Raw genomic sequence first — 8,713 nt, 5'->3', positions numbered from 1 at the left:
AGATGCCCTTGGAGATTTTGTGTTGCTGCAATAGGATCGTCATGCTTGGCAAAAATAGCAGTGTCGTCTGCAAATGTCCCCATGGTTGTTTTATCATTTGTAGGCAAGTCATATGTATACAGTATGTACAATAATGGCCCTAGCCCAAACAGCACAAGTACATCCCTGGGACGTACCCAGGATGTACCACTAGGACATTCGTACCTCCTGAGAACGTACGTTTCAGGTCCTGGGAAATCCTCGGTACGTACCGAGAACGTCCCGATGTTACAAAATCATCCGTGCCCAGGACGTCCGACCAAACTCTCCTGGGGACGTCCGACTAAAACCTCCTAGGGACGGTCGTCCAAAACCTCCTTGGGGCGGTCGTCCAAAACCTCCTTGGAACCTCCGACCAAACCTTTTTAGGGCATTATGTAAAATGTTTTCAGAAATTTTAAACATGGCGTTTAATTACTATTAAACAATGTTGAAAAAGTCTAAAATTATTTTATATTTCACTCATAATTTTTAAAGATGAAATCTGCGTTTAAAATGAAAAAACACATACCTATTACCTATATATCAAACAATTTTTTATTAAAATTTAACAAACAATAAGACGTCTTTTTATGTTCCTTCTCCTCCAAATTTTGATAATTCTTTTACATACAATCGTAGATAAAAGAATATAACTAAGTTCCTACCTTATATAAAAACACTTATGCCATGATTAAAATCGGGTTTTTGCTGAAGTATTGTATCTAGCTGTACAAATTGTTCCTCTGTTTGCATTAGAAAGTTAATCTTTTGTAGAATGAATAGAAAATAGAACCTAACATTTCCTTCTATAACGAACGGTTAATCTAATCCCTATCCTATGATTGGCCAGGCAGGGTTCTAGCTTGACATAATATGATACCGTTGCCGTATCCTCAATTTTTTCACAAACATAACCACGTCACATAAAGTTACATTTAAAAATAGCTGCTTCAATAGTTTTGAAGCACCAAAAAAAATAAAGTTTGGAAAAGTAAATAGTACAATATCAGTGTAAATACTGGATAGAAAAAACTCAAAAGAGGCATTTTAAATCAAAGTTCATTAAAATTGTTACAAAAAAAGATAAATAAAGATCAACTGTATAAATGTTTTTAAATCAAAAGATAATTTAAATTCTTTTTATTAATGATTACTATTAAGACATTAATTGAAATTTAAATTATTCAGTAGATTATATTCAAAGTTAACCAACACTGTTATAAAAAGGAAGATCAACTGATAAATGAAGATAAACTATATAAATTTTGTTTAGATTATAAATCTATCTCTATATATTAATCTTACTATTCTTGTATATTATACCATTGATTGGAATTATACAAGAATCAAACAATTAAAGTATGGCAACACTGCAAATGCCAAATAACTGAAGGTTATTAGATCCATTCCTGAACTGGTCTGGATTCGTAATTCCTAGGAACGTCAGTAATCGTACTTCCTGGGGACGTCCGATTAAGGTCCCATTACATTCTGACTTAGCGGGACCTGAAACAGACGTCCTGGGGACGTCCGTAATCGTACTTCCTGGGGACGTCTGGATTTGTAATTCCTGGGAACGTCCGATTGAGGTCCCCGTACATTCGGACTTAATTGGGACCTGAAACGGACGTCCTCGGGATGTCATGTGCTATCTGGGAGTATGCTCCCTTGTGGCACGCCAGAGTGAATAGGCTTGTATTCCGAGACTTCTTCATTAACTTTTAATTTAAACTGCCGTTCGTGTAGGTAGGCTTTCAGTAGGTTGTAGTAACTGGCTGGGAGAATTCTTTTTATTTTGCATAACAAGCCTGGATGCCAGACTTTGTCAAAAGCCTGACTGATGTCTATAAAGGCTGCTGTGCAGTACTGCTGGTTTTCAAGTGACTGGTTGATGGCGTTGACTATGCGATGGCATTGTTGTATTGTTGAATGGCTTTGTCGAAATCCGAACTGATGATCTGCGATACAATTTTGTGGATTTATTTCTGCATTTATTCTGTTTAGGATAAGTCTTTCAAGCAACTTGGAGATTTTTGGTAATTGCTGATAGGCCTATATGATGAGACATCTAGAGGGTTTTTGCCAGGCTTTGGTATCATAATTATTTGTCCAATTTTGAGTGCTTTGGGCCAGTAGTCACATCTGAGTATTGCATTGAATATGTGCAGTAGTTTTACTATTCCCTTTTTGAGTATTACATTTTTGCAGTTATCAGATCTTCACCTGGTGCCTTCTTTGGGTTTAGGGTGGCAATTACTACGTCTCTAATTTCTTTTGGAGTAAATGGTTTTATTCGGTCCTGTATCTGTAGTGGTTCTTCTAATATTTGGTTCGCTTCTGGTATTTGGTCCTCATTTAGTGGAGTAAAACCTTCTGCTAAATACTCAGCAAAGACGCCTTTTCTTTATCACTTTTTGCCCATGGTCCTGGAGGTGTCGAATTTTTACGTATTGGAGGTAATGCTGTTATTGGCTTTCTCTTACTTTTTATGGGCTTCCATATAGAGTTGTCTTGTCTTGATAGATTGGTGATGTAATTCGTGAATGACTCATTTTTGACTTCTTGCAGCTTTGATTTTAATTTGTTGCTGATGCGATTGTATCTTGTTCTGGTGTCTGGTGTGTGTGTTCGTTGCCATGCAGATCTGGCCTTTCTTTTTCAGCTACCAGTTTTTTATTTCTAAAGGTATATTATTTATGTTTCTGTTGGGACTACTTTGTGGGGTAGCTGATTTAGCTGCATACTGTAGTATGTTTATAAATTTGTTACACTCCTATTTCTTCCGGTTTTTTCAGCCTCGTTGTTATTTCGATAGTATCGTGAATTATTTGTCGGTAAGTGTCCCAGTTTGTTTTATTGTTGTGCAGGTGGAGTTTTGGTTTTTTTAGTGATAACTGTTGTACTTACCGTTGCTATTATTGGGCTATGGTCAGTAGTTAGGTCATAGCTTGGTGTTATATCTGTATAAGTTATACCGATACCGTTTGTTATGAAGAAGTCCAATAAATCTGGTTTTTTGTTGGGATCGGTTGGCCAGTATGTTGGTGTTCCCGTTGAGATGAGTAGTTCTTATTTTGTATTACATGTGCCAGTTCTCTGTCTTTTGTTGTTATAAGTCGTGACCCCCACAAGGTATGCTTGATGTTGAAATCTCCCTCAGCAATGAATTTTGGTCCTAGGGTTTGGAAAAATTCGTCATAGTGTTCTCGTTTTAGATTATGGTGAGGAGGGCAGTACACAGCTGTTACGTTGACATTATATGGAAGTGCTTCAACGCTTACTGTCGTTGCTTGGATGTGTTCTTCTTCGTACTTCAGTAGTTCATAATGTTTAATATTTTCTTTGATGAGTATTGCCGTACCTCCGTGGGCTGTGCCGTCAGGATGCTCAGTACGATATAGTTTATATTTAGGTATGTTAAAATAAGTTCTGTTTGTAAAGTGCGTTTCACTAATTAAAAATATGTCAATTTTATTTATTGAAACAGACTGTATGACTTGTACACACTTCTAAAAAAGGGTCAAACCGGCAAACAGGTGTATGTTCTCAAAGAAATTGAAAGTGTGTAAAAAAATTTTTAATAATCAGCTAAGTACTTTCAACACATAACGTGCCATCATCAGAGCTTCGTCCTCTTATAAATCCTTCATAGAAGAGTAATTGTTAAAATTCACATGATAAATCATGGATACTGGGCAAAAGCCACAGATATCGGGTATAAAACCCTTAAAATTAAAAGTTTATCACATCTAAATTCTTTTTTAGTTTAAAATTACAACATGGCTGCGTCAAACCATTGTGAGTTCACGTGAACAGCTGTTCTATGAGTTCTGGAGGTTCTATGAGTACTACTCTGTTCTGTAGGCCTGTTATATTATAGACATATTTATTGTTTTGCGCTGGTTCTAAATCTACAAAGAAGAGATTAAGTGGTTCTTTGGTTTTTTGTTGTTTTACATTGACTATGTTTTTCACTTTGTGCCCTAACTTGAGATAGTTCACTTTTTATGTCATCAGTATTGGTTGAGTGATGTAAGTATCTGATCACGATTCTGTAGGCCCGTTCTTCTTTTAGTTGGTACGTGTGATGATATATATTTTTTTCCTTGAATTCCTTAACCAATTTTCGGTATATTTCTGGTGTTTCACAATTTATTTTGACAACGTTGTTTATTAAACTTTTTGTCTTTTCTTTTTCTTTTTTCGCTATTTCCTCTAATTGCTTTATCATCTCGTTGAAATCCTGTACCCCGTGTACAAATATTAGTGGAGGTTTTGGTATTTTTTTGGTTTCTGCGTTTCCAGTATTTTCTTCTGTTTCTTTCGACAGCGGTTGGAATCGGTTACCTGTTTCAATTTCTCTTGGATTTTGTTTGTTGTTATGTATTTTCTTCCTTTTATTGCTTGCCATGCGTTTTTACTGTTTGTCTGATTTTCTTCTTCATCTTCGCTGGTTGATGTCATATAGTGAGTTTCTCTGTCTTCGATATTTGCACTATTTTTACTTGATGTCGGTATTTGCTGCTGAACTGGTTTAATAGTTTGTATTTATTGTCTGTATAGGAGTTGTATGATACTGTTGTTGCATAGTTGGCATATTCATGTTCATTGAATTTTCTGGTTGCTTCATCATTGTTGGCTGCCACTGTAGTTGGTTATTGGTTGCTTGTGTCATTTGTAGATTTATTGGATCACTCTGTATGTTTTGTTGTTGATAAACTGGTTGTCCATTTCTGAACCCAATAAGATTCCCTGAAGGGAACATATTGTTTTGTTTTTCTCACTTATTGCTAATGGGTTTTTTATTGCTGTTGATAAGATAATTAGAATTCTTAATCACCGGTTTTTTGCGAGCGCTTTAACGATGTTTACACCTCGATGGCCCAGCGACGACTGCTTACAAATCTGAAATTTGTTTTAAGCGATTCCGTCTAGCACCTAATTTGATAAAACATATATGAGGGTGCACACTGGCAAAAACAAGTGTGAAATTTGTTTTAAACGGTTCACCCAAACAGGTACTTTGAAATATCACATGAGTACATACAGCTAAAAAAACCCTAAGGGTAGGACATTATTTTAAGTACTTTTCTCGAAAATATTTAAATCGATATTGTTCTGAAGATATTTCTTTGTGGCGTTTATGTAATTTACTATTATATTTAAATCTTAATCAACATTAAAGCAAAAAAATCGTCGGGTAATTCATCTTCCGGATCGGAGTCGCAAATCACTTGAGCCAGCTACTCAATTTCATCAGTGTGAATTTGTTGGGGTTTCTTTTTTTTACTTTACCCTAAAATAATAAAAATGTTCAAAAATCGACATAATCATCAAATTAATGCACAAATGAATCGCTGAGTTGGATGTTTGTTATAAATTGTGACAAATATAAAAATTAACAATGAGGGCAAAACAAATCAGTCTTCTTTTAGTCACCTTTTTTTTATTGAGGTGGGACGCTCTTAGCAGACTAGGGAAGGTGTCCCTAGTACTGTGGACTCGGACAGGAGAGAACACGCTAGGGCCCACAGAACAGAGTATGCCCTTCCCCTCGTGCCCCCCATAACCAGCCGCTAACCAACTAAAACCACCCCCTTTTCCGACCCGGAATATCGCTGGACGTGTTCTTTAGAGAACGACACATGGGGATATTCCGCACTGTCTAGAATGTAAGTTAGAAATATGTGTGTCCTATTTATCTGCCTAAGAGCGGCAGGAATAGCTGGAGGTTCTTTTCCTGGATTGGAAAATGGGCTAAGCACCTATCGGGGAGCGATGGTGCTTAGGTGGATCAAGGATCAAGATTAGGTCCTTAACTATGATCGAAAGCGATAAAATTAAGTCCTTTTACTCACCGAATTAAAACACTAAGGCTTATTTATCTTACGATGGGACGTAGACAGCACGAGCTGTAGAACAATTTAGACGGCGCACGTCCCCGCTGTCGGCCAGAGCTGAGCAATACCCGGGTACAAGTACCCGAATTTTGTACTCTAAGTGCATTTTGGGTACTTAGTATCCGAGTACATTTTCAATAAAGTACTCGTACCCATAACGTATGGGTAAAATACCCGGTACCCGCGTTTATTATACGAGTACTTTTTGCAAGTCTAAACTTGTCGCTGCATGTGGGACAGCAAATTAATAGCAACACGCAAAACGCCGTTTTCAGTATCAGTCCATTCGCAAAGTCAGGCAAACTCCTATTCCCTTATGCCACAATAATTAATAACCCTCAAACAAATGCTGTGAAGAACTGATGAAAGTTTGAAAAATTAGTTATCTTAAAATCCAATAAAATCAATCAGTGAGTGTGAGCGGTGTTATTACAGTAAAACCTGTGTTACCGGCCACCTGAACTTACGGCCGGTTTCAAAATTCCCCAAAACCAATTATATGTATATTCCCGTATGTATGACCTGCTATTTACGGCCACCTTTATAATAGGGACGCGGCCAAATAATCAAATATTTTTAAAGCCCATTTTATAGAAATTGAATGTGAATGTCGGCCAACATAATTTTGTCTATTTGTCGATAGAATTTCCCAGTACTATTTATTAGGACCTATTGTATCTACCTAAACAGGAGATTAAATAACCTGCATCGGGTCGATGGTCACAAGGTTCTTAAAATCCTATAATAAAATGTAAAAGCGTTGTAAAAGAGAAACGTTTGTCACTATTTATAAGTATGATTTAAATTCACAAAAGTTGGCCTACAAATATGGTGTAAAAACTCAAATTATCATAGGATATAAAAAAATAAAAGTGAGTTGAAAAATTCTTTAAAAATGCTTAACATCAATCTGTTTTTTCCGCAGTATAGTGTGTGCATAAATTGCAGCATGAAAATGGAAGAAACCATATTTAAAAATTAACATCAATGTATAGTTTTTGTGGATGATCTAACAATATTAGCAAAATCAAAGAAAGAATTGTGAAAAAGATAGAAAAGGAAGCAAATAAGTTTGGCCTATGAAAACAAAACTAAGTACATGATAATGGGGGATACACAGCAAGACAATGAAGAGTTTATAAAAATACAAGGGGAGAAATATTACATATACAGTTTTGACAGAGTGGAAGAGTTTACCTACCTTGGTGTGAAAGTAAAGGAAAATGAACATGAAGATAAAGAAATGGAATCCAAAATTACAAAAGGCAACCGGAAATACGGAGTGCTGAGATCCTTAATGAAGTCTAAGTTTGTTTCAAGAAAAACAAAAGAAAGAATTTACAAGACAGTGATTAGAGCTACGGTTGTAACTGGAGCTGAATTATGGGTTTTGAGAAAGGAAGATGAAGAAAGATGGGAAAGGAAAAGTCTCCGATCAATTTACGGAGGCATAAATACACAAATGGGATGGAGAAGGACAAATAAAGAGTTGGGAGAGCTGTATACGGAACCAAAAATCACCGCAATAATAAAGGCGCATAGAATAAGATGATTGGGACATGTGCAAAGATTGGAAAATCACAGAATGACCAGGATGATATTGAACAGGAAACCAGTCGGAAAAAAAAGGAAAGGAAGACCCCGTAAAAGATGGTTTGACAGCGCCCAAGCAGATTTACGTGAATTAAAAATAGATAACTGGAGAAAAAAGGTATTAGACAGAAGAGAATGGAGAGAAGTGGTAAAAAGAGCGCAAGAGAAATTGTAACACAAGAATGTGCCATGAACTGTAAAATGAGAGCTATGTATATGAGGGATCTAGATTCAAAACCGGACATTTCCACTTTATGTCATTCTGAGTAAACTGAAAAAAACAATTTACAACTTTACTGTTCCCTATCTCAAATTGGAGGAAAAGTCCACTTTGGCATGTGAACCAATTCTTTCACATTGAATTACTACTAGGAACTTTCCAATTTTGCACTTTATCAAGTTGTTAATACATATATGGATCGTTAATCACAGATTACAGAGGTGTATTCAACTAATTTTGACCAAAAAGTGGAAATGTCCGGTTTTGCATCTAGACCCCTCATATATTTAAAAATATAATGTATTTTTAATAGACAAATTAATATTGTATATAGTAAAAAAAATGTAATTGTGTATTTCACGCCCAGGGCCTACATGGCCTGTTGAGCAAAATAAATAAATAAAAACAGTGTGCTTGTAAATTAAGGAAATAATTTGTACTTACATCTGTAGAGGTTGAATCTTGATACAAAAATTTTTCAAAAAAAGACATTTCTTCAAACCAACTTAAAGTTGGACTGTAACAACATCCGTCCTGGCTCTTAAATTCTATATTTTTTTTGCTTCTTGATGGTAAGTAGGTACTATTTTTTGAAGTGAAAACTTATTTAGGAACGTTGTGCGATTTTTGGATAGGGGAAAAAGCATTGAATTCGCGACCATCATCGCTTATGCTATATATTATTTGTATACACATTGTATAGAAGTATTTCAATTTAAAATAAATGTAAAACCTATTTTAGGATGGGGAAAAAGGATTTATTTCGCGACCGTCATCTCTTCAGCGAAATAAATTTTGTACGTATCTATACATATTATGTGTTCTATACATCAATTGTATAGAAGTATTTAAATTTAAAATAAATGTAAAACCTATTTTTGGATGGGGAAAATGGATTTATTTCGCGTCCGTCATCTCTTCGGCAAAATAAATTTTGTACACTTCGCGTCATATAAAACTGGTACTTTTTTTCCCAATG

Source organism: Diabrotica virgifera, chromosome 3, assembly GCF_917563875.1.
Source record: "Diabrotica virgifera virgifera chromosome 3, PGI_DIABVI_V3a".
Taxonomy (NCBI): Eukaryota; Metazoa; Arthropoda; class Insecta; order Coleoptera; family Chrysomelidae; genus Diabrotica; species Diabrotica virgifera.
This window is presented reverse-complemented; position numbering follows the sequence as displayed.